Genomic DNA, 23,773 nt, shown 5'->3' on the forward strand with positions numbered 1-23,773 from the left:
CCAGAACTTCTTATTTTGGCTTCAGAAGGAGAAACTGCCTTTCCAGACTTTTTTTCAGAAATGAACTTGACACCTTATATCTAATCCCCAGGACAAGCGACCACATTTGGGTACGAGACCTCATAGTGCTGAAGATCTACGCAGGTCAGGAATGACCGAAGATGTTGGCTAGCTCTTGTCATCTGTGTTACAAAGCTGACACCTGTCGCAGCCATGAACAGCACTGCTAAAGAGGTAATTAAGCAAACCAAAGCCAGGATAAAAGGGATTATTTCCCCTCCCACCCACACAGAGGGCTGCAGCCAGCTGTCAAAAGGACGTTCTTTCCATGACCCTCAGAGTACATTCCCCACTCCTAGGCACACGGAGTTTCCACTCTTCCCCAGTGATCCTCTCCTGTATACACCTCCAGGCACAGATAATTACAGAAATCAGGAATCTCACCCACCCGTTCAAATCACAAAGAAATTAACAGGATCTTCAGATCTGTTTATTCTCCCTTATGTATTAAAAACACTAAAAGAAACAAGGAAATGATGCAGGTAAAAATTAGACCCATATCAGTGGTCAGCTTCCCAAAGTAAGTTTCGGCTCCTCCATTAACTAATCAGCTTGCAGAGCTCACCATGCATGCAAGCTAAGTCGCTTCAGTCATGTCCAACTCTTTGTGACTCTGTGGACTGTAGCCCGACAGTCTCCTCTGTCCATGGGATTCTCCAGGCACAAATACTGGAGTGGGTTGCCATGCCCTCCTCCAGGAGATCTTCCCGACCCAGGGTTTGAACCCGCATCTCTGTGTCTCCTGCATTGGTGGGTACATTCTTTACCACTAGCACCACCTGGGAAACCCATGTACCAGCACTATTCTTTTCCTTCCACACCAGTCTCCATACAAAGACAAACTATCATCCACCACACAGGCAATTTTGTCCTCTTCTGGGATGATCAGAAAGGAAAAATATCTTCACTCCAACTTCCCCACCAACCTGAAGATCACTCTCCCACCCCCAGACCCTCACTTCTGTTGTCGCATCTGAGAAACAGGCTTTATCCACCCTTCATGGGCAGGACTGTGGGCATGAGACAGATGGATGATCCTCCTCCTCCCTTTAGAGGACAGCTTATGAGTTTCATCCTCCTCAGAAGGATTGTGTAACACAAGCTATCCAGATCTCTGAGAGGGAGCCCACAGACACTCCACCTAAGCCAGTCGAGGTCCCTGCTGGTGCCAGCCCTTCCCACCCCCATCCCCACCCTGCCCCCGGTGATTTGGTACAAAGCCACTTCGTATTCCATGCCAAACCAATAATTCGCAACACTCATCAAAATCTGCCTCCATCAACTGACTCAGCATTCCTGTTTTCCCGAGCAGAGCCAAGCTCCCTAACACCCTGACATCCTAGCCTTCACTTCACTGTTTACATCACATGAGAGCTTTGGGCTTTAGAAAGCCCAATCCCCTCTGGATCAAGTATGGAGATGATTCATCCTCTCTGAAAAAGACTACCCACCCCTTGATATCGGTGCCAAAAAGCTTCTGAGATGGGGCTCAGAGAGGACAGAGCTGGGGAGTCCTGTTGCTATGGAAACAAGTGAACCAGTTTCCAAAGGAGACAGACTAGTTTGGGGGGAAGCACTGCTTTGCCAGGGTTCCTGTAGAAATGGAGGAAGCCTCTGGCCTGGAGCGGCTGTGGCCACAGGCTGGGATCACGGTGGAGCCTTGGGCCACATGGACACTTTCCCATCCCCCATATCTAAACCCTTCTCTCACCGAGAGATCCCACCCACCACAGACATCCCATCTGGCCTCCTGGGTGGTTTCTTCAGCACAGCTCCCCCAGCCATGTGAAAGGTTTCCTCTGTGTCTACAGACAAAAAGCGTTTTGACTCAGTTCTGTGTTTTAGGAAGAGCGTTAAATTCCGTTAACTTTTGGCAGGATGGGGGTGGGGTGCTGAGCAGGATGACAACTAACAACTTGTCTGAACTTTTCACATTTCTCCTCAGTGCCTCGGTAAGGCTCACGATGAGGTCATCAATGATAAGGAGGGAGACCACCCAGCTGGATGGTCCCTCAACCCGGAGAGGACACTCCATAGGAATAAGCTGACAGAACTCAGAGGCTGCTTCACACACCAGAAGTAGCTAGCACAGGGCGAGGGCTGCAGGGAGGGGAGTCAAAGTCCCAGAGACAGAATGTCAGGAGGGAGACTGATACATGAGTCATCAGATGCTCAACATTCAAGGGAGGGGGTGGCAAAAGAGACAATCCCCATCAAGGAAGATGTATAACAGAGAAACTGAGTTCCAAAAATAGAGGCTTCAACTGTTGGAAAGTCCTGGGAGCTGAGATAATAAAACTAACGATAACCTTCGAGGGCTTTCTATATGCCAAGCATTCAAGGCTATATATTCTCTCACATGTGTTACAGAATATAATCCTCATAACGACTCTGTGAGACTAGAAACCATCATGTGCCCATTTTACAGATGAGAAAACTAAGACTTTGAGAGACAAACAAGGTCACATAGGTCATAAGTAAAGGAACTGGGATTCAAACCAAAACCAGTCTGACCAGAATGCACACTCTTGACCATCAGACAACAGGTCCTAGAAATGGTGACCATGTCCACTAACCAGTTAGAAATTAGTATGTGAATGATGTCGGGAAAGTTTTAAGATCCCAGAAAACAATCATTGGCTTCATCCTGATTAGGATATCAGTTATTCACTCCATGCAGCACCATTTTCAGGGATAGTGTATTACGACATTTACCGTAAGTATTTGTATCCTATGGTCAGATAGCCCCCTGCCTTTCCAATGCTCCTTCCAACAAAAAAATACAACAGATAATAACGGGCTGAGTTAAAACTCCTGAACAGAAGCCCTTGATGTCCTGTCTGTTGATGGGATCCCAATTCATGATTTCCCCATTTTCTATGAGTCCTGGGGGAGATGGCAGAGAAGGCAATGGCAACGCACTCCAGTACTCTTGCCTGGAAAATCCCATGGACGGAGGAGCCTGGTAGGCTGCAGTCCATGGGGTCGCAAAGAGTCGGACACGACTGAAGCGACTTAGCAGCAGCAGCAGCAGGGGGAGATGGTGGGCTCTTAAGATATGAGATGCAAAATCAAAGCAGGATGAGGCTCCAACCACCTCACTCTTGCCCTGGAACTTCCTCTCTCTTGAGACACACTACTCTCCCCAAATCATCCACCCAAATTAGGTCAAAAGCCTGAGGAAACCGTCAAGAGACAAGGTAGGAACAGGGGTCAGATTTTCTCTTTCATTGATTATTTTCTGATGACTTTAGGTCTGGTCTGGTTAAGCCAAATCCATCACTCTTAGGGGGCGGTGGGTGAGGAGAGGTGCAGATGTAGGAGTTTACCTAGGATGTTTAAAACCTCAGCGCAAAAAGAAAGGCATGAGAAGCTAACCTGAAGGAGATGTAGTTGCATATAGTAAGGGGATCTAAAGAGCCTCCTAGGTACCAGAAAGACTAACATAGTAAGAATTTTAAGAGGTGATGAAGGTAACTTGCTGTCAAAGGATGCAGATATGGCTAAAGAAACAGGGGAACTTAATTCCTTTCTCAAGCTGCCATATAGGTGAATGGCTACCAGATGGTCAGACAGAAATACCTGTCTACAGGCTGCTAGAGAAAAATAAATAAATAAATGCAGGAAGAAATCCGATCCTGCAATGAGCAGGTAAACAGGAAATTAAAATATCTGTAGACTGACCACAATGCAGGACCACACGTGTTTTCAAAGAGACAGGAAGACAGTGTGATTATGTGTTAGCATCTGTCCTCTGTTGGCCAGCCGACACCCAGAGAGGGCAGTTACAAACCCCACAGCACTGGAAGGAACATGTTCCGTGAAAACCAGTTCCAGTAGGAAAGAAGATGGGACAGCAGAGGCCAGGGCCCCTGGGGGAAAAGTAGCATGTCTTCCAGATCACACTAGACCAAGTAACAACATCTTTTCCTGAGCACTGACTAGGAACCAGGCACTTTACTGGTCTAAGGGGTCCTGTGCAGATTCTGAAATGGCTCTCACGGATTCTGGCCTTCTGTGTAATCCCTCCCCCTTGAGTGCGAACTGGACCTAGGGATTTGCCTTCAACAAATGGAACACAGCAAAAGTGATAGGATGCTACTTACTCCCTTCAAAAATATGTCCCTGAGTTACACCCCGCAGACCAATGGTGGAAGGCTCTTATCGTTCTGACCAACGGTGCCTTAAACCTCGTCCTCTCTTTCAACCATCCTTTCCGTGCCCTTGTTGCTACATTCCTTCTAGAAGACACACACTCAAGTTATCCTGAAGTAGGAGAGAGCTTGGCCTCCTCTTGCCATTGTTCAGCTCCTTCCCAATCAATCTCCTGCCAACCACAAATTAGCATTACACAGGCATTTACAGTGCAGCCCCCAGGGGCAGGCAGAAGCTGCTAAGCCTCCCGAAGGGCCACTGGCACAATAGCACCCGTGGCGGCTCCTCTGCGGCACTTCCTGCTCCTTTGTGAGCTGTCCAAGTCAACCACAGATGGCGAGGTTGCTGCCCCGCCCCTCCCCGAGCAAACAGGAGACAGTAGAAGCCAGAGGAGCATGAAGCCTCCAAAGCTTTGCTCTATGACTACATCCCTGAGCCTCCATCCCCAGCAGAAGACTCCCTTGGGTTGGATTCTATCTTGGAGCCTCCGACCTGGTCCTCAGCACACATTTCCATTTCCCGTTTTTCTGGTTAGTGTCACAAGCGGTCCCCAAATGGGACCAACCTGGAGCATGAATTGCCCTGGGGCCAGGACAGACTGAGACCTACTCCTGCTCCCAGCAATTTGGATTAACAAAGTTTGGGAGGGGAAGGGTGCTTGTTTCCTCTTTTCTTTTTCTTAAGGGAAAAGAATTGGCCTTATTGATCTGGCCTTATTGAAGTCTGGTTGAGCCTTCTGATCCCAAAGGAAGGCAGCCCTGTCTGGTTTTTCCAGGGTCAGTGTTATCCCCAGGTGCAGCCTTTCTTCAGCCCCAAGGGCCCCCATGAATGCCACCCTACCTGCCTCAGTCCCCAAGGCTGGCATTTTGTAGCCCCCTGACCTTTCCCTACAGCCCAGTCTGGACTGGAGGGGAGCTTGCTAAAAGGGAAAGCTCTTATCACAAACATTTCCTGCCTCCTGCCTCCTGCCTCCTGACCCTGCTGCATACCACAGCCCTTCCCTGGCCAGTGGGGCCACCAACGGCAGCCTGCGCAATGTCTTCATCGAGGATCTGCAAGGCAGGGTCCCCCACACCTGTCTCTACTCCAGATTCTGCTCCATCAAGCTCATAGATTCTTACAGGCCACCCAAAGAGGCTCAGTCCCTGAAAAACACGGAAGGAAGTCAGGTGGAACCAGAAAGAAAGAGGTAAGGATTTTGAGTTCAAATAGAACCTGTGACTCACAGCTGGAGTTCTGCCACCTCCTGGAGGACCCTGCTGTCTATCTCTGACAAACAGAAAAGCAGAGAGGAAGGTGAGAGAAAGACCTGCACACCTGCGAGTGTCCCTGTGTGTGGCTACGCCATCCGCATCTCCCTGCCGAGTGTTTTCGGGCTGTGTGTGGAGCCGAAGCCTTTGGGACTATTTGGGGTTTGTGTGGCGAAGGACCGAGAGTTGAGGGCCAGCGGGTCTTAGACTCAGCTGTGCTCCGCAGGTTGCCAAGCTCCTAGGTCCCTCTCCCCTCCCCACACCTGGGGCACCCTAGTCCCACCCCTCCCCAGGGCCTACTCTGGCCTTCTCTCTGCCTCCTGCCCCCGGCTTGCTGTGTGGTCCCAGGCCTCTGCCAGGAGGAGAGGGAGGGAGGGAGGGATGGGCCAGCATGTTTACAGTCAAGCATAACTGAACCTTTATTTTAAATAAATAAAACTTTTAGCCAGTTTTATTTCCCTTTTCTTTCAAAACGCTGTTTTCTCCCACCTTCTCCTCCTCCTCCTTCTCCCTCCTCCCCATCCCATCATAGCTCAGCCTTCATCTGTGGGGCCACCCAGGGTGGGGTTGCGGGAGGGGGAAGCACAGAGGCCCCAGCTGACCCTGGGGCTTAGTGTCTTCTCAGGTCATGTGATACCCGCCCCACACACACCTCTCAAATGCCCACAGAACCCCTGGGGTGCTTCTGAATTCAGGGATGTCCAGCCCTAAGGAAGAGACTAAACAGGAAGCCCAGGCCCCGCCACCATCAGCATGGTGTCCATCTGTTCTCCCCAGTCATTGGGTTGCCCATGCCCACCCCCATTCCACTATGAAATTGCCATCCGTCTTCCACTTTGGCCTGTCATCTCTCTGTCTCCCCTGTTGGACCTCATCCATCTGTCCCTCCCACAGGACCACCGTGTCTCAGTATCTCCTTTGAGTTGTCATCAATTTACTTTCCCCATGAGATGTCCCATCTGTCCATCATCCCATTGGTCTGTCCTTCCATCCGATCCCCTTGATCATGCTTTTTTGTCCATCTGTCTCCCCTGCCCCCATCGAGTATACTTCTGCCCATCTGTCTCCCTGAATGGAACTAGCAAAGGCAGGTCTCTGAGATCTAGGGACAGCTGAAAATCTGTTCTGATTTTGATCCCGACAAAAATAATCATAGCTACCATCAATTAAGTATCTACTATATGCCATACACTATACACACATTACCCCCTTTAATCCTCCCAGAGCCCCATGAGGGTATCTTTAGTGCCCCACCCCCACCATTTTATGAGTAAGGAAACTGAGGCCCAGAAGAGTAGAGTGTCTTGCCTAAGGTCACACAGCTCCTAGTGGCAGATGCAGGGTCCAGAAACAGTTCCGCCCATACTGAGTAGGGGTGAGGACACAGTCTCCTCACTCCTCCACCCCGAGGATATAAGACTCCCCTGCCCCTGGCCCCTCTGCACATTTAATTTACACTTTGCTGCTGGATGTTTTCAGGCTGATGAAGTTTCCTCCCTGCCCTGGCTCTACACAAAAAGTGGAGGAAGAAAAGCAGCCAGATGTGAGAAGGATTGAAGGTCTTTTTGGGGGGATGGAAAGTGATGTTAAATAAACATCCAACGATATTCTTTCTGCAAAACGATCCATTTTCATGGCACCCAGGAGTTCGTCCAAGGGTCTCTGGGTCACTGGGGAGAAAGTGTTCCGTGTATTTTGGCTCCATGTTCTTCCATTGGCCACAAAGAACTAATTCTTTCAATTAATGAAATCAGCACTGCTGATGGAGATGTACTGACAAATTATTTTCAAGACAAATATATTCACACCAATGGTGGGGCTGATAGACCTAAAGGATTTGGAGGGTACAGAATGAAGGCTCCCCCACCAGTCAGACACTGAGGTCATTCACGATGGCCGGGTTGCTGACCACTGCCTCCAGGGACACTTTTCTCCGCCTGGAGCCATGGAGGCTGGGCTGGGTTGTCTGTGTCGAGGGGCTGACTATCAATGGGCTTCTGTATGGACCCGGCAGGTCCCCAGCACCCCTCCCCTCTCCCCTAGTGCCCCAGCCAAGTCCCCTTCAGGGCCTGGTCTGAAGGGCCCATTCAGCATGTAGGATTCCCTGATGGGAAATGAAAAGGAGACAGACTGATGCTTCCCTGGAGCTGAGGAAAAGCTGGAGGCCTAGAGACCGGAAGGGAAGCCTGAAGCCACAAAGGAGAAGCCCAGTGAGAAGAAAGAAGGGAGGCTGGAGGTCCTGAGGGAGGAGAAAGAAAGGAAGGAAAGCGGGAGAGGAGGCTGGGGGAGGGGATGGAGGGTGGGAGGACTTGATAGGGAGGGAGGAGGCCGGAAGGAGGCCCCCAGGCCCAGGGAGCAATCCCTGTTGGGAGAGGGAGCAGAGCCAGAAAGCAGTGTGGGATTTTTTAAAGCCACAGATTTAATTTCCTGATGATGTTTTTTTCAGGCTGATATTAGCAGCATTTTTCCTTTCCTAAGCAGATCTGTCGGTTGTGGAAAAGTGATCCAGAATGTGCTGGGTGACAAGGCCCAGCCTTTATCAGGATGGGCCCACAAGGATGACCCAAGGTCGAGCCAACATTTCATCTCCTTTTTGAACTCTAGAGAATAGGACAGATTTTGCTACTGGCCAGTCCTGGAGGAGGAGAGAAATGGTTTCTAGGCAGCTCTGGTGAAAAAGTGACAACTAGAAGCCAAAGGTGAGCTGAGTCCTGTCAACTAGCCGGGAACCTCAGGTTTTCCTGCCCAAACCCCAATTGAGTCAGTGTTCTGAGCTTTGAGGGTTGCAAGTTAGGAGCTAAGAAACCAAAGCCCAAAGGCCTTCAGAGCACTCTACACTACCACCAAACATCTTTCTAAAACCTTTCCTGCGTAGAATCCATCTGTGCAGCCCTGGGTTTACCAAATAAATTCCACACCCTGAGCCAGGAAAGCAAGGCCCTCAAGAGCCCAGATGCCCAGTATGATCCAAGACCGGCTGCCTGGCCATCCCTGGGGGCTGGTACCACAGACTACTGCAGCAGAAAGTGGCATTTAACAAGAACCCCACCCCCACCCCCACCCCCAACCTCTACCCCTGACCTCCACGTGTGCACTCAACAGTAGGAGAAGCCCTGCTCCTGATGGCTTTCTCTCACTCCAGCTAACCCGCTGCCACCATGGACAACTGCTGTCCCCACACACTGGAATCATAAACTTCTCCAAACACATCTTTCACTTTCCAATTCCAAGCACTGGTTCATGTCAGCCCCTCCATCTAGAAGATGCTTCTTCCTCTGCTCACTTAGAAAATCTCGCCCACATTGAAGACCCAGCTCAAATACCACCCCTCAAGGGAGCTCCCTCCTACCATTCCCTTCCCTTGCCAGAGGTTAGAACTTTGATTGCAGCTGATTTCATCATCCATGAAGTGCTTTCCACTCTGTCTTGCATTTTGGTTGCTCACATATTTATTAAGGGATGGCATTATGCAATGGTTTACAGGACTTCCTAGGTTCAAATCCACACCTCACTGCTTCCTAATTGTGGCACTCAACAAGTGCTTAATCCACTTGAGCCTCACTTTCCTCACCTATAAAATGGGAATGATAATTATACCTACTCATAGAGTTGTTGTAAGGATTTTTTAAATGTATTTATTGCATATATGCAGAGACATTGCTTTGTCAACAAAGGTCCGTCTAGTCAAGGCTATGGTTTTTCCGGTGGTTATGTATGGATGTGAGAGTTGGACTGTGAAGAAAGCTGAGTGCCAAAGAATTGATGCTTTTGAACTGTGGTGTTGGAGAAGACTCTTGAGAGTCCCTTGAACTGCAAGGAGATCCAACCAGTCCATTCTGAAGGACATCAGCCCTGGGATTTCTTTGGAAGGAATGATGCTGAAGCTGAAACTCCAGTACTTTGGCCACCTCATGCGAAGACTTGACTCATTGGAAAAGACTCAGATGCTGGGAGGGATTGGGGGCAGGAGGAGAAGGGGACGACAAGAGGATGAGATGGCTGGATGGCATCACCAACTCAATGGACGTGAGTTTGAATGAACTCCGGGAGTTGGTGATGGACAGGGAGGCCTGGTGTGCTGCAATTCATGGGGTCGCAAAGAGTTGGACACAACTGAGCGACTGAACTGAACTGATTGCATATGGATATGCCAAGCAATGGCATATAGTATCTGCTCAATAAATGGTTGTCAACTGAATGAAACAATCCAAAAAAGTGTTTTTTAGTCACAGAAGAAATAGATACTATCCATAAATCTCATAGCTTACTCAACCTAGTACGGCTGACAAATTATTTTGTGTCCCTTTTCCTAGAATCATAATTGGTTTTTTAAAAGAATCACCGTTGTTGTTTCTCTAATAATCATTAGTTAAAAATTCTTGCTTCCTCAATTTGGTTTCCACGCTGTCCCTCTTTGGGTTCTCTCTGCCCCACTCCCTGGTTCCCCTCTGAACACTTAATATTTTCTTTCAGTATTTTTCTTTCAGTAAAATATTTTAACTGGTCATAAGTATTTATTTTATTTTCAACTTCTTTAATAATTTAATCATTAACATTCTTTTGACTCCCCAAAAAATGTTTCTTAAAACTCGTATTCTGTGTTTTTATCTCCAAGGAAATACTTTGGCAGGGTTTTTGACCAGGAATGACACGTTCTTTCCACAGCTACGCAAAGGGGGAAACTGAAAACCAATAGAGTCACATCGCCTTGATCCTATACCCAAAGAATTCCTCATATGCACGAGTCTCCAACTCTCCCACTGGCCATATTTCTCAATGCTGTCTCTACCAAAAATGTCCTTTCTGGTTAAATCCTTTTGGAAAGTGAAATGAATGCCATGAAAAGAAGCTCATTCAAGATGGGGGTCATTCCAGAGTGCAGTTGCCTGGGATTACAATGGTCCCTGATACATAATAACAGACCCAATTATGGCATTTTTTAATTTCAATCAATAAGCATTTTTAATTTCCTTTCAGAGTCCCCTAGAGTGACCTGGTTGGGTTTAAGTGCAATGCAAATATCAAGTGTCTCCCATGCTGTGTCTAGGTTTATGTCCCAATCTTCTTTTTATTATCTAGGGCAACATATTGATCTTTGCAACCGAGCTCCTTCCACTCTGATAGAAAAAGAATTTCTCTCTTCTTGCCACTCTCACCCTGGCTTAAAGAAGGGAGAAAGGGCCAAATAAACCTACTCATTTGAGATTTCAAGGAACTGGGGAGAAATGGAACCTCAGGCAACTGGGAATGTGATCTACATGGGAAATCCCTGCAAAGACACCTGCTTCTCCACAGGTCTTTATGTCCCAGGCTCTGGAGGTGCAGCCCCACAGGAGTGGCTTCTTATTGGAAAATGGAGCAAATACACATACACCAGAAGAGACAGAGGGCTCCGTCTGTGGGAAAAGGACAATCGGTGAACTTTCAAGCCCAGGGGGCGGGAGCAAGGCTTACAATTTGAGCTACATGTCTGGAAACTCAATATTGCCCAGAGTATCAATTACTTCACAGACTCAGCTCCTTTGCTGCTGTGAGGGCAGGAGGAGCCGGGCAGGTCTCTGACATGAAACTCTCTGTGCACTTTTAATTAACTCTAAGAAATGTGCATCAGATCTTCTAGAAAGAGAGATTGTTCTGCCCGGTTGAAGGACATGGGAGTCATCAAGATAGGAATTTGAGTATGACAAAAATATCAAGAGGTTCCCATGTCTGCCCTAAGCTGGGGAACTAAACAGCAGAGGGTTCACTCTTTAAAACATGGGACTGAGATTATTGCTCCACGTCAAAATTCCTGATCGGGGTCTCTTTTCCAAAGAGAATTAAGAACTTCTCCTGTGCTGTCTGCTGTTAAGGTATCAAATGTCTTTGGTACTCAGGCATCAAAATGTAAGGAACCATCAGTCTTGATTCTATACAGGTTGGTAATTCCAGGTACATGGTTGTTACAGAATTCTACTGAACATCTGAGTGTGAACTCTCCCCTCACTCTGAGCCTGCCACTAGACCACTAGACTAACTTTCTCCAAGTCTTCATTCATGTATTCTCCACCAACATTTAGTATGGACCTACCAGTACACTTGACACTATTCTAAGAACTTGGGATACAAATAGTCAAGACACAATGACCACCCTGGAGGGGTTTATTTTCTAGTAGAAAATGCAGATTTATGAATTAATAATAATGGCAGCTACTATTAATTGGATGCTTATGATAAACTTTTTAAAAATATGTTTTATTTTTGACAAAAATAATCTACAAAAATTAATAATTATTATTAAAAATTATTTAGTGTATATAATGTGATGTTTTGATATACAGATATGTTGACCACAAACTAGCTAATGTATCCATCACCTCCCATAGTTAAACATTTTGTGTGTAGTGAGAATACTTGAGATTTACTCTCTTAGCAAATTTCAAGTCTACAATGCATTACTATTAACTACAGTCACCATGCTTTATATTAGGTTTCTAGAACTTACTTATCTTATAACTGAAAGTTTGTATGCTTCAATCAATAACTTTAATTTTCCCCCACTCCCCAGCGTCTGGTAATCACCATTCTGTTCTCCGTTCTTTTTTTTTTTTTTTACATTCCACATATAAGTGAGATCATGCAGTATTTGCCTGTGTTGGTTTATTTTATTTAGCAGAATGTTTCCCAGGCTTACCCATGCTGTTGCAAATGGCAGGATTTCCTTTCAAGACTGAATAATATTCCATTATGTGTATGTAATATATATTATATTTAAGCCTTAATAATATTCCATTATATATATATATATATACACACACACACACAAATAGATCTCATTTCTTTATCCATCAATCTGTCAGTGGAGACTTTGTTTCCACCTTATGATATGATATGCTTTCAATAACAAAGAGATTGTGAAAAAGTGGAAACAGTGACAGATTTCATTTTCTTGGGCTCCAAAATCACTGCAGATATTAACTGCACCCATGAAATTAAAAGACACTTGCACCTTGGAAGAAAAGCTATGACAAACCTAGACAGCATATTAAAAAGCAGAGACATCACTTTGCCAACAAAGGTCCATACAGTTAAAGGTATAGTTTTTCTAGTAGTCATGTACAGATGTGAGAGTTGGACCATAAAGAAGGACGAACACCAAAGAATTGATGCTTTTGAACTGTGCTGGAGAAGACTCTTGAGAATCCCTTGCACAGCAAGGAGATCAAGTCAGTCACTCCTAAAGGAAATCAACCCTGAATATTCATTGGAAGGACTGATGTTGAAGCTCTAATACTTTGGTCACCTGATGTGAAGAGCTGACTCACTAGAAAAGTCCCTGATGCTGGGAAAGGTTGAAGGCAGAAGGAGAAGAGGGCGATAGAGGATGAGATAGTTGGATGGCATCACTAACTCAATGGACATGAATTTGAGCAAACCCTAGGAGATAGTGAAGGACATAGGAAGATATCCAGCAAACCTTGGGAGACAGTGAAGGACATAGGAAGATAGGAAGCCAGGCATGCTGCAATCCATGGGACTGCAAAGAGTCAGACACAGCTTAGCAACTGAACAACAATAAACAATAGGCTGGGTATGGACCCCAAAGATGCTCACTCCCTGGTATTCATGTACTTCTGTAGTCCTCTTCTATACTGAGCAGGACTGACATCTATAACTAATAGAATTTATGGGGGAAAAAACTGTGTGCCTTCAGAGACTGGGCCGTAAGTGCTATGCAGCTTCCATCTCCGAACGGGCACCCTAGAAGAAATCTGACCGCCATGTGGTGATGACATTCAAGAAGCCCTATGGGAAGGCCACATGGAGAAGAAATGAGGCCTCCCCCCAACAACCTGGAAGGAACTAAAACCTTTTGCTAACAGCCATGTGACTCAGCCATCTTGAAAGCAAAGTCTCCAGTTTCAAACAAACCTTCAGATGACTGCAACGTCATTGGAAACATCAGGTCAGAACCACTCAGCCAAGTCGTTCCCAAATTCCTGACCCACAGAAAGTGTGTGAGAGAGTGTTCATTATTGGCTTAAGCCACTAAATTTGGGGTAATTTGTTCTGCAGCAGAAGATAACTAATACAGTGCTCTGTGCTCACTATCTGTTGAATCCTCTTACCAGTCCTGTTGAGTATTTATTCCTGTCCCAACTTTACAGATAAGGAAAATGAGATTTAGAGAGGTTAAAATAAGACACAAAGTCAGAGCTGAAATCTAGCTCCACTGGGCTTCAAAGCCTGTGTTCTTTCCTCTGTACAATCTAGGGTTCCCAGTGCAAATGTATATTGGGAACATCTGTACAGGGAAGAAAAAGTCACAGCGGGAGAAGTAGTTCTACCTGGGAAAGTCTGGAATCAGAGGTGAGGAGGAGGCAGGCAAGACTTGGAATGGAAAGGAAGGATGAGATGTTCACCACGCAGGCAGCAAGTAGAGGGCTATCAAGGTGAACAGCCTTACCAGAGGCATGGAGGGTCAGCCTAGGGTATTCAGAACCTGCCTGGAGTTTCCAGATCTAGAAGAATCGATGTCATGTGGCTGGTTTTCCAGGAAGGGTTGGAAATCTTGGTTCTAGTCCAAGAACTACTCTTGCAGTCACAGGAACCCCCACATCACTGAAACTGGTGCCTTTTCCACAAACTGCTGCCCCAGTCCCTGCTTTTGAGGCACTCAAATCCTCTTTAGATCCCCATTTCTTCCTTTGATCAGTTCTCTCTTACAGACCCAGCTCCTTGGCTTATCTGAAATATGTACCACTTCTTCTTGGCAAGAAACATTTGCCCCTTACAAAATTGTAGTTATGATATTTACATTTGCATTCATATCATATCTCTTTTCTACTGCAAAGTATCACATGAACCTTCCTTCCTTTAACGGTTACTAGAATGGCAAATCAGGAAGATACAGGGAACTAAGTGTACTGAATTTCAGAGAGGGGCCTATCTTTTCTCATGGTAACCTTCTGGAAACACTGGTGGATTATATTAATAAATCAGAGGACCACAATATGGGAGACTAGTAGCTGGATTAATAACTAGGTTCAAAGGACAGTGATCCTGGATTGATGTCAAGTTCTAGAAGATAATCTATATTGGTGTGACTGATGGCTCAACCCTCAGCCCTCTCCCAGGCAACATCTTTTAAATCAATAACTAGAATGAAGATATAAAAAGCAGACATCACGTTTTCTAATGGCTGAAACAAGGACAGTTAGTATTGATAGCAGAAATGAAAACTGCATACCTCTCCAAAGACCAGCCTAGGGCCAATCTACCAAGAGGAATTTCACCCGAAATGAAAGGGTCTTTACTTGAGTTCCAAAAGCCAGTGCACAAGAACACAACGTAGATCTCTGATTCAGCGGAAACTGTAAAAGGGAAAAACATTGAAGGGTGTTAGCCAATGGTGAGTTAACTAAGGAGTGAAGATGCAGCTGCATGAATCTGGCTTTCTGTTATGGAGGTGGGGGCGGGGGTAGGGAGGAAGGGCAGTTTAACTCTGAAGGTTTACTCCTGAGATTCTTCAGCCCCCTACTACCCCAGGGCTGCATTTAGTAACTCCTACTCTATTCCATTAAATGTGTTTGGGTTCCCAGACCCTACCCGCCGCCCTGCCCCCAGCCGGAGCCACGAGCCCTTAGAAGGTAAAGAGAAACGCTGAGAGCTTGGAGTCTGGGAAGAGCTTGGAAACCAAAGCTCTCTGAGCCTCTCCCTGCATGGCCCTATCCCTGCTGATAAGGATGAGAGCGAGGCTGGCTGACAAGTGATTGGAAACAGGAGTTCCCAAACTCTTTAACCCTTCCCTAGCCTGCCTGCCTCTCTGGAGTCTCTGAACACTGAGGCGTGTCTCCCTGGGGCTCCCTCCCTGTACCGGGGCTCTTTTACTCTCCCCACCAACCTTTCCATCTTCCTCTCCCTTTGCCTGGCAGGTAAACAAATGCTGCCAACCTACCTGGAAAACAGTTACTACCACCACCACCACCGAACGCCAAGATAAAGCCCCTCCACCTTTGGACCACCCTGATAAGTCAGCCAGGAACTCCCCCTCTACTCCTGACTACCCACCCACCCACCCCCACCACCAAACCACCGCCACCCAGCACTCTTAGCCACCACACCCCGCCAGTCAGTTCAGAAGCAGGAGACTGTGAGGTGAATGTCAGTGGTTAGCATTCACGGGTTCTGGGAGCAGAGACCTCTGGCTCAGTGCCAGCAGCCTAACCCCAGCCCCATTCTCTGCAGCCCTGGCTGGCTGTGGAGCCCTCTGGGGACCTTCAGGGGTTACCCTGAACCAGACCTGACCTCACTGAGTCATCTTAAGGGCCCTCCACCCACCTCGGTATTGCCTGCCACGTGGACAGGCCTCCTTGGATTGCAACAGATGACTAGAGGGTCTGTCCTTGGCAGTGGTCACCAGAACTGAAGCTGAGAGGGAAACCGCCCCCAAACCCCCACCCCTGGGGAGAGGGCGTTAAGGATAAAACAGGTTTACTGGTCACAGTAATTAAGTGTAAAAGAGTTTCCTTCAGGAGAAAGGAATTCAGATAAACTGCCATTATCATGCAAAGCAGCTTTGCACCTAAAAGCCCTTACCCAAACAAGCAGTTTAATTAAATCCCTAATCTTCACTGGCCTGTTGTGACCCCTTTCCTACCCCACTCCCTACCCCCCACCCCATCCATGCACTGTGTTAGGAAGTTCAATATTCCATTTAAAACACTTAACTTGTAAGCATGCAAAACATGCCCCCAAATGGTGCTTCCGGGTCTGGGTCCTCTGAGGCTCAGGTAGTCCTGATTGGGATGCCAATGGCAAGGGTGTGCATGTTCGTGACAGTGAAGACATGGAAGCGGGCATGGCCTTGAACAGGAGGATGTGTGCCTCGCACAGCCCTGGCAGCTCCTGTTCGTCCCCAGGAGGCTGGTGCCCACGTAAGATCCACCCCACTCAAACGTAACCTTCACAGTCTCACCACTCATGGAAAGTGGGTAGCAGCCCTTACAGACTTGGATGTGTTAAACCGGAAGAGGCAGGGATGGACTAATTGACCTGTCTATCGTGTCCCCATTTGTGAGGCCACACTCACCGCTACTAAGAACCACAGGAGGGATGCCAAGCCTGTTAGTGAGAACCACGTTCTCTGGAGAAAGGCTGAAGCAGCGATTTGCAGTTGAGGCAATGTGCTATAGGTAGAGGGAGCAGGCAAGCTCAGTCACCAAGTTGTGTCCAGCTCTTTTGCGACCCATTGGACTATAGCCCACCAGGCTCCTCTGTCCATGGGATTCTCCAGGCAAGAATACTGGAGTGGGTTGCCATGCCCTCCTCCAGGGGATCTTCCTGACCCAGGGATCAAACCCACATCTCCTGCATTGGCAGGCGAATTCTTTATCACTGAGCCACCAGGGAAGTCCCAGGTAGAAGGAGAGACTAGGATAAAGAAAGAACAGAATGGAATGGTTGAAGGGGGAAAAGCTGGGGAGAAGTCAGGTCCAAGGGTGCTGATAGAGAACAACCCAGCAGAACCTTCTAACATCTCATAATGCTAGAGGAATTGTGCCTTCACGTAGGAAAGAAAGAAGAAAAAGTGTCAGTCGCTCAGTTGTGTCCAACTCTTTGTGACCCCTTGGAATATATAGCCTGCCAGACTCCTCTGTCCATGGAATTCTGGAAACCACATATCAAATGCTGGGGGTCAGGGCATGTTATCTCTTCAGTTGCAACCATTGTAAGGCAGGGGTCCCCCAACCTCCAGGATATAATACCTGATGATCTGAAATGGAGCTGATGTAATAATAATAGAAATAAAGTGTACAATAAATGGAATGCACTTGAATCATTCTGAAACCATCCCCCAACCCCATCAGTGGAAAAACTGTCTTCCACAAAACCAGTCCCTGGTGCCAAAAAGATTGGGAACTGCTGCTGTAAGACAGATCTCATTCTGTTGCCTTCACCCCCACCCCCACAGGGAGAAACTAAGATGCAGGCTGGTGAGCGGACTGGCCCGATGTCACACAGCCTGTGTTCAGCAGAAGCACGATTCAAGCGCTGGCCTGCCACACTGAAAAGTCCACGCTTTCTGCGAAACCACAGATCAGCCGCAAGGATTATAATGTTGGAGAGGGGATTAACCACCCAAGAGTACTCATTGCCCTCCCTCGCTTCTGCAGTAAGAACGTTTCCATCCTGAAACAACCCATTGCCTCTGAGGGAGAGCGGGAAGGTCTCAGCAGGCATGAGGGACTCAGCTGTCAGCCCTTAGGAGGTGGACAAGGGAGCCGGGCTGGTGGCGGGTGCGGGCGGGCTTGTTGGGGCTAAATTTCGAGAGAGAGAAGAGCCCCAGGGGAGTTTTCTTTGCAGGAAAGAAGCATCAGGTGCTGGAAGCTGCGGGGATGGGGTGGGGGGTGGGATGGGGTGCATCTGTAAGTCATAGAACAAACACCAGACCTCTCCACTTAAGACCTCATTCTTTTGCTGGGGGTGAGCAGAGGAGGCACCTCTATTTGGGAACCAGTGAAACTTAAATCACCCTGAACCCTGCACTTTTTCTGTTACTTGTATAGACTTCATGGTGCTTGGAGAAGCCGTGGACCTTCTGTAGAGGAAGTTATATTTCTGGAAATGAGACTCTCTGGATTCATGAAATTTGCCTGTTTCTTGAGGTTTCCCTCCTTTTTTGTACAGTGGCTTTTCTTTGCAAAGAGAAGGCGTCTTTCAGGGAGGTTCTGATAAATCTTATGAGCAAATGAGAGCATGAGGCCCAGGCCCTAAGGGAGCTCCCCAAGTGCTTCATTCCTTTAGTCCTGAGCAGGGGTTCCACGCAGCCGGCCCTGTGTCAGCCCCCCAACCCCACACCTGCTCCGAAGCCAGGTGTTTCCAAAGGTCATCCACTTGGAATGACAGGTGCTGCTATTTTGACTTCAGAAAGACAGCCTGGGAGGGAGGAAGACTCCTTGGCTCCAGGGTTGATATGGGTGGGTTAAGAAAGTGGGATTTTGGACAAGATCTGTTGCAGAGTCCTTTGTCTCTCTTAGAGCAAAGACAACAGAGAAGAATTTTAAAAGGCTGTCCTGGTCTCCAGAACCCCCTCTGGAAGCAGATGGCATGTCAACAGGTTCCAGGGCAGGCCCCAGAGGCCCCAAACCTGGGAGCCTTATTGGAATGCAATTACCCTAAGTGCTGGCTGCTGGGATGAAAAGGCAGGAATGCAATTATGGAAGGAGCATGCTGCAAGCTTTCATTGATTAACCTGTCCTGTCTGATTCCATTCCCCACTGGGATGATTTTGGGGCCTGGAGGGTTGCCTTGTGCCCTAAGGTTATGAGAAAGAAAAACAGTCACTGTAGAAAGCGAATGCCAGAAGCAGGGTTCGAGAGCCTCAGGAGGGCCTGTGGGCCCCTGAAATTGCATTGCAGATGTACTTGTGCAAATGCAAAGTGTGCGTTTAGGAAGAGATGTTACACTCATCACATGCTTAGAGGGCCCTGCAGCCCTCAAAGGGTCAAGAAACGCTGGGTCGGGGGGAATGAAGAGAGATCAGCTGGGTTGTTGGAAGAGGCCTCCGGGAAGTCCCTTCAGTTTTCAACTCCAAGTGGCTGTGACCCATCTGGGTGCAATTCTGGCTCCACCACTTGCCAGCAAGTCACTTAGCCTGTTGGTGCCTCAGTTTGGTCTGTAAAATGAAGGTAAAAATACCTACATCCTGGGGTTGCTGAGGGAATTAAATGATATAAAAATGCAAAGTTCTTAGCCCAACATCTAGCCCTTAATAAGCTTGCTAATAGGGGCCATTTTGATTTTGATTTTCAAGTTCAGAAAATAAAGTGGCATATTTACAGGTACACTTCTGAGCGGTCTTTTGAACCTCCAACTCACAGTCTAGATTCTGTGGAAATCCCCTGGCAAGACCCTCCTCCAAAATTGAGAGGGACCCTGAGATCCAGCATCTCCAGACACTGCCTCCTCGAACCCTGCCCCACAGGGCACTTCTCCCCTGTGAGACACCAGGATCCGGCCACACCAGGGAACAAGAGCTTCTGGAAGAGGGGGCTTATCAAGTCTCTGGGTGGTGCCAGCGTAGTGGAGGGGTTATCACCAGCCTGCCCCATCAGGAGAAGTATCTGGAAATTTCAGTCACCAAAATTTTCCTGCCTGTTGAAATGATGCAATCACACACCCAGTTAAAATGCACTTCTCTATCCTAACAAGGTCTAGAATGAGACTAATCCAAGACCCCATATCTATAGAATGTCTAGAGTGGGACTAGGAAAGGAAAAACCAAGTTTCTTCTCTTTCCCTCTGTATTGTGTGTGTGTTAGTCATTCAGTCGTGTCTGACTCTGCAACCCCATGGACTGCAGCCTGCCAGGCTCCTCTGTCCATGGGATTCTCCGGGCAAGAATACTGGAGTGGGTTGCCATGTCCTTCTCCAGGGAATCTGCCCGACCCAGAGAGATCCCGGGTCTCCTGCACTGTAGTCAGATTCTTTGCCATCTGAGCCACCAGGGACCCGGGTCCCTCTGGAATTAAGTGTGTTTTTTAAATTTTCTGTAATTTTGATGCTTTGCTCTGTGGCCTTGCTAACACTGGAGGGATGGCTCCTCTCCGGGGTTAGCCAGTTCCTAGAGATAAACACTCACCTGCCAGTACAGCTTTCATATGCAAACCAACCAACCCAGAGTCCAAGCCCTCAGCCACCTCCTTTATAGATCTCTTTACAGTCCACAACAATATCCTCGGCTCTAATCTCCCCAGGACCAGGGTTCAGACAGCAGGGACAGCCCCTATGCATTAGAACCCACCGCAATGTTTCAAACTAGCCAATCTGCTTACCCTGCCTGCCCTGTGGAAACCACAGTAAAGGCTCTTGTCCACATTTTCCATCACTCCCTCTGCCTCCGACTGACCATGGTGCTTCCGCGTGTCCCCCACCATGGTGTGGCCTGTGCCCTTTTTTTGGGCCCTATGAGTATAACAAACTATCTTTTCAATGGCAATTGTCTCCGGATCCTCTGACCCATTGACCTTACTATACCTGAGTAATAACAATACCCGAGTAATAATCAAACCTACATTTAACATACCCTCTTGGGACTTCCCTGGTGGTCCAGTGGTTATGATTCTGTACTGCCAATGCAGAGGGTGCAGGTTTGATCCCTCATCGGGGAACTAAGGTCCTACATGCCTGTGGTATGGCCAAAAGATTTTTTAAAACTTCTTTAAAACACTCTCTTTTCCTCACACCTTCCCCACCTGTGAGAGCCTAAGAGTTCTCCTCCTATAGAACCCAGTCTGCCCAGGCATCTTCCTTCCCAGTTCCAGTGGCTCTGGTCTCCTCCCTTCCACCTGTCCCTGCAGCCCCAGGGAGGAACCAAAGCCTCTACCACCTCCCAACTCCAGCAGGAATTCTAGAGGTGATAGCCTTGGGAGGATCTTTATTCTTCAGTTCCCAAGAGAGACTCTACCCAAGGAGCAGAGAGCTGGAGCGGGCTCTGAGCTGTTGATTCATCAATCATTCATTTATTCATTAATCATTCATCCCCCCTCCCATTAATCATTCATCTGCTTATTTATGCATTCAGCTTGTTTGTACCTCTTCCTTGCTCTGGTTGCAGCAGATGTTGGTCCTCTTCTGCTTTGATCTGTTCCCAGCTTCTGCGGCAGCTGCCCAGCAGAGGCCATCTGATGTCACTTTGTTCGTTACCTGGATGAAAGGGTGTCTCCCTCTCAGAGGAGCCTGAGACAGACAAAGGGACAGTGCAGAGCCGTCCCTGCCTGGAAGCCCCCTTCCATTGCAGGCTCCGGCCTCCTGGTCTACAGGTCAGTGGGAGGGGTGGGGAGGGGCTGCAGAGGGATCATCAGGGCCAAAGAACAACGGTTGTACACTTGCTTCACAGCTGCTTGAAAGCCACTTTTCGGGGAGGCAGGGGGCTACAGGAGACTCAGCCTCCAGGCCTGGCTGTGAAGCCTGGGCCCAGCACTTGGCTGCAGTCCAACGTGTTAGTCACTCTTTGCGACCCCTTGGACTGTAGCCCACCAGGCTCCTCTGTCCATGGGATTTCTCAGGCAAGAATACTGGAGTGGGTTGCCATTTCATCCTCCAGGGAATCTTCCCCACCCAGGGATCAAACCCAGATCTCCTACACTTCAGGCAGATTCTTCACCGTCTGAGCCACCAGGGAAGGCCATTTTCACTGTCCAGAGAACATGGCAAACGGCAACCTGAGGCTCGAGTTTTAGAGGCCTAAGCCGCTAGCCTTCTGACAAGTCTGGCAGCTTCCACCCACCCCACCCTACTTCACCCCAGAAAGTCTCAATCAAAAGCCAGAGACCCTTTCACATGAGTCAGATTGTGTCCCCTCTGCTCAAGTCCCTGCCTTGACATCCCATTCACTCAGCACAGAACCCGGGGCCCCAGAGGATTTGGTCTCACACCCCACTAACTTGCTCCTTTCAGGCCCCACTGGCCGTGCCCACCGTCAACTCACCAGCCACACTCCCACCTTAACACTTTTACCCTGCGTTGTTTCCAGCCTTTTCCTGTGGCATGCTCTTGATCCCTGGGTGCTCCTGAAAGTGACTCACTTCTCATGTCTTTGAAGTCTTTGCTCAGTTGACAGCTTTCCACAAGCCTACCCTGACCCACCATATTTAAAACTGCAAACCACACACACACCACTCCCAATCTCCTCACTCCTTAGCACTCATTGCCTTATAATATACTTCAGAATTCTCTTATTATTTCTACTGTTTATTGTCTGTCTCCGAGTGCTAGAACACAGCCTCCAGAAGGGCAAGGGGTCTTTGTCTATCTTCTTCGCTGATGTATCCCGAGGGGGTACCCGCAGATCCCTGGTCCATAAGAGAAGCTCAGTAAAGCATCCTTTGGAGGAAAGAATGAACGAATGGCCAGGCTCTGGGAGGCTCTTAGGGTAAAGCCTGGGACGGCACAGGCTGTGGACTCTGGGGTTTGCTGTGGTAGAATCTAGGAGGTCCGCAGTGACCTCGGTCAGCTGTGCTGAGGAGAAGGAAGCCAGACAGCTCACCGGCTGCCAGCCTTCTCAAGACGCGAAGGTAGGCAGCACCATCAGCGAGAGCTCCGCTAACTCGAGACGCCAGCTCCGTGCCGCTCTGGGGCTGGCCAGCGCTCTGGATATCATTAGCTGATTTGTTCTGCTCTGCAGAATGTACTTTTCATATTTAGGCAGAAAAAAACAGCTTTCGGTCCTCGTGCCCTTTCTTCTGTGAGCTTAGCACATGGCCTGCTTATTATGAATTAATCCTCTAAAGAGCATGTTCATTATTCTAATTTAATTGTGCTTCGTTTCAGAAAATAACTCAACCCAGCGCGGAATAAACTCCAACACTGATCGGTTTTCAAGAAGTTAACCTAAGACAAAATACTGCTAGAGGGCAGCAGCAATTTGGAATCATTAAAGGGAACCCATGTAAATAATAAAAACAAAACTAAAATGCAGAATTAAATTAAGGAATAGGAAATTAAATTTGTGAATCTGATCTGAAATTGAGGCCCTATATGCACAGGCTTTACCCTGGCTTGGCTCTTTGCTCAGGAGGGCTGGGGTGGGAAGGTTCTGCAGAGGTTCCCAGCCCAGGGAAGCAGCCGACAGGAGTGCGCACACCAGCCTCACCTCCTGGGTGACAGCGTGCTGTCCTGGGAAGAGCGGTGTGGGCTCACAGGGCGTAAAGGGACTTCCCTCCCACGAGGCCCTCTAGGAGGAAGATGAGAGCCGCATCATCTCACCTACTTCTGGATGACTTGCATCGAGTGCCAGTGACTAGAGAAGGAGAACCAACAGCCTGCAGCTGAGAGGCTGCGCTGCCCCACTGGAGGCTGCACAGGAAATGAGGCAGATGGATGCAGGCTGGCTGCCCCGAGATGCTGAGAGCAGACACAGGCAGAGTGGCCTCTCCAGTCCCGCTCCACCCCGGTGCTCCAGTCACCCTCCCACAGGTAACCCCGCTTGGGACAGGGACTGGGGTCTTGCCCCCTGCCCTAGCAGTAGCCCCTAAGTCCTAAAGACTATTTAATGTACAGATGCGGAGATGCAGATTCCAACACCAGACAAATAGTCATCTCGGCAGGTAAAGAGGGAAGAGAGATAAGTGGGGGGGTTGGGAGAGAGCAGACTTGCAGACTGCATGGTGTCTGAGGGCTAGGGTTACCAGGGGCAGGCTTAGCACCACGGCTCAGACTTCATTCTGTAGTTTACCAGGATTTTTAGACCGTGTTCCTAGGGTGTCTTCTCTCCTTCCTCCTGCCCCCAGCTCCATGCAGCTCTCTTCTCTTTCCCTCTCCTCCAT

At 48.3% G+C, this 23,773-nt stretch overlaps 1 long non-coding RNA gene across 3 annotated transcripts; it reads left to right on the plus strand.

The window, feature by feature from the left end:
• Positions 1-16,178: 16,178 nt before the first annotated feature.
• On the plus strand, positions 16,179-22,940 carry LOC129622966 (uncharacterized). Of its 3 annotated transcripts, XR_008700214.1 has the most exons (5): positions 16,179-16,381; positions 17,419-17,619; positions 18,014-19,135; positions 21,101-21,268; positions 22,779-22,940. It is a non-coding gene; the product is annotated as an uncharacterized LOC129622966 (long non-coding RNA). The 3 variants fall into 3 exon arrangements; XR_008700215.1 differs by lacking the exons at positions 16,179-16,381; positions 17,419-17,619 and having other exon boundaries at positions 17,653-19,135; positions 21,067-21,268; XR_008700213.1 differs by lacking the exons at positions 16,179-16,381; positions 17,419-17,619 and having other exon boundaries at positions 17,653-19,135.
• Positions 22,941-23,773: the final 833 nt, after the last annotated feature.

Source organism: Bubalus kerabau, chromosome 11 (assembly GCF_029407905.1).
Source record: "Bubalus kerabau isolate K-KA32 ecotype Philippines breed swamp buffalo chromosome 11, PCC_UOA_SB_1v2, whole genome shotgun sequence".
In the NCBI taxonomy this organism is placed as follows: domain Eukaryota; kingdom Metazoa; phylum Chordata; class Mammalia; order Artiodactyla; family Bovidae; genus Bubalus; species Bubalus kerabau.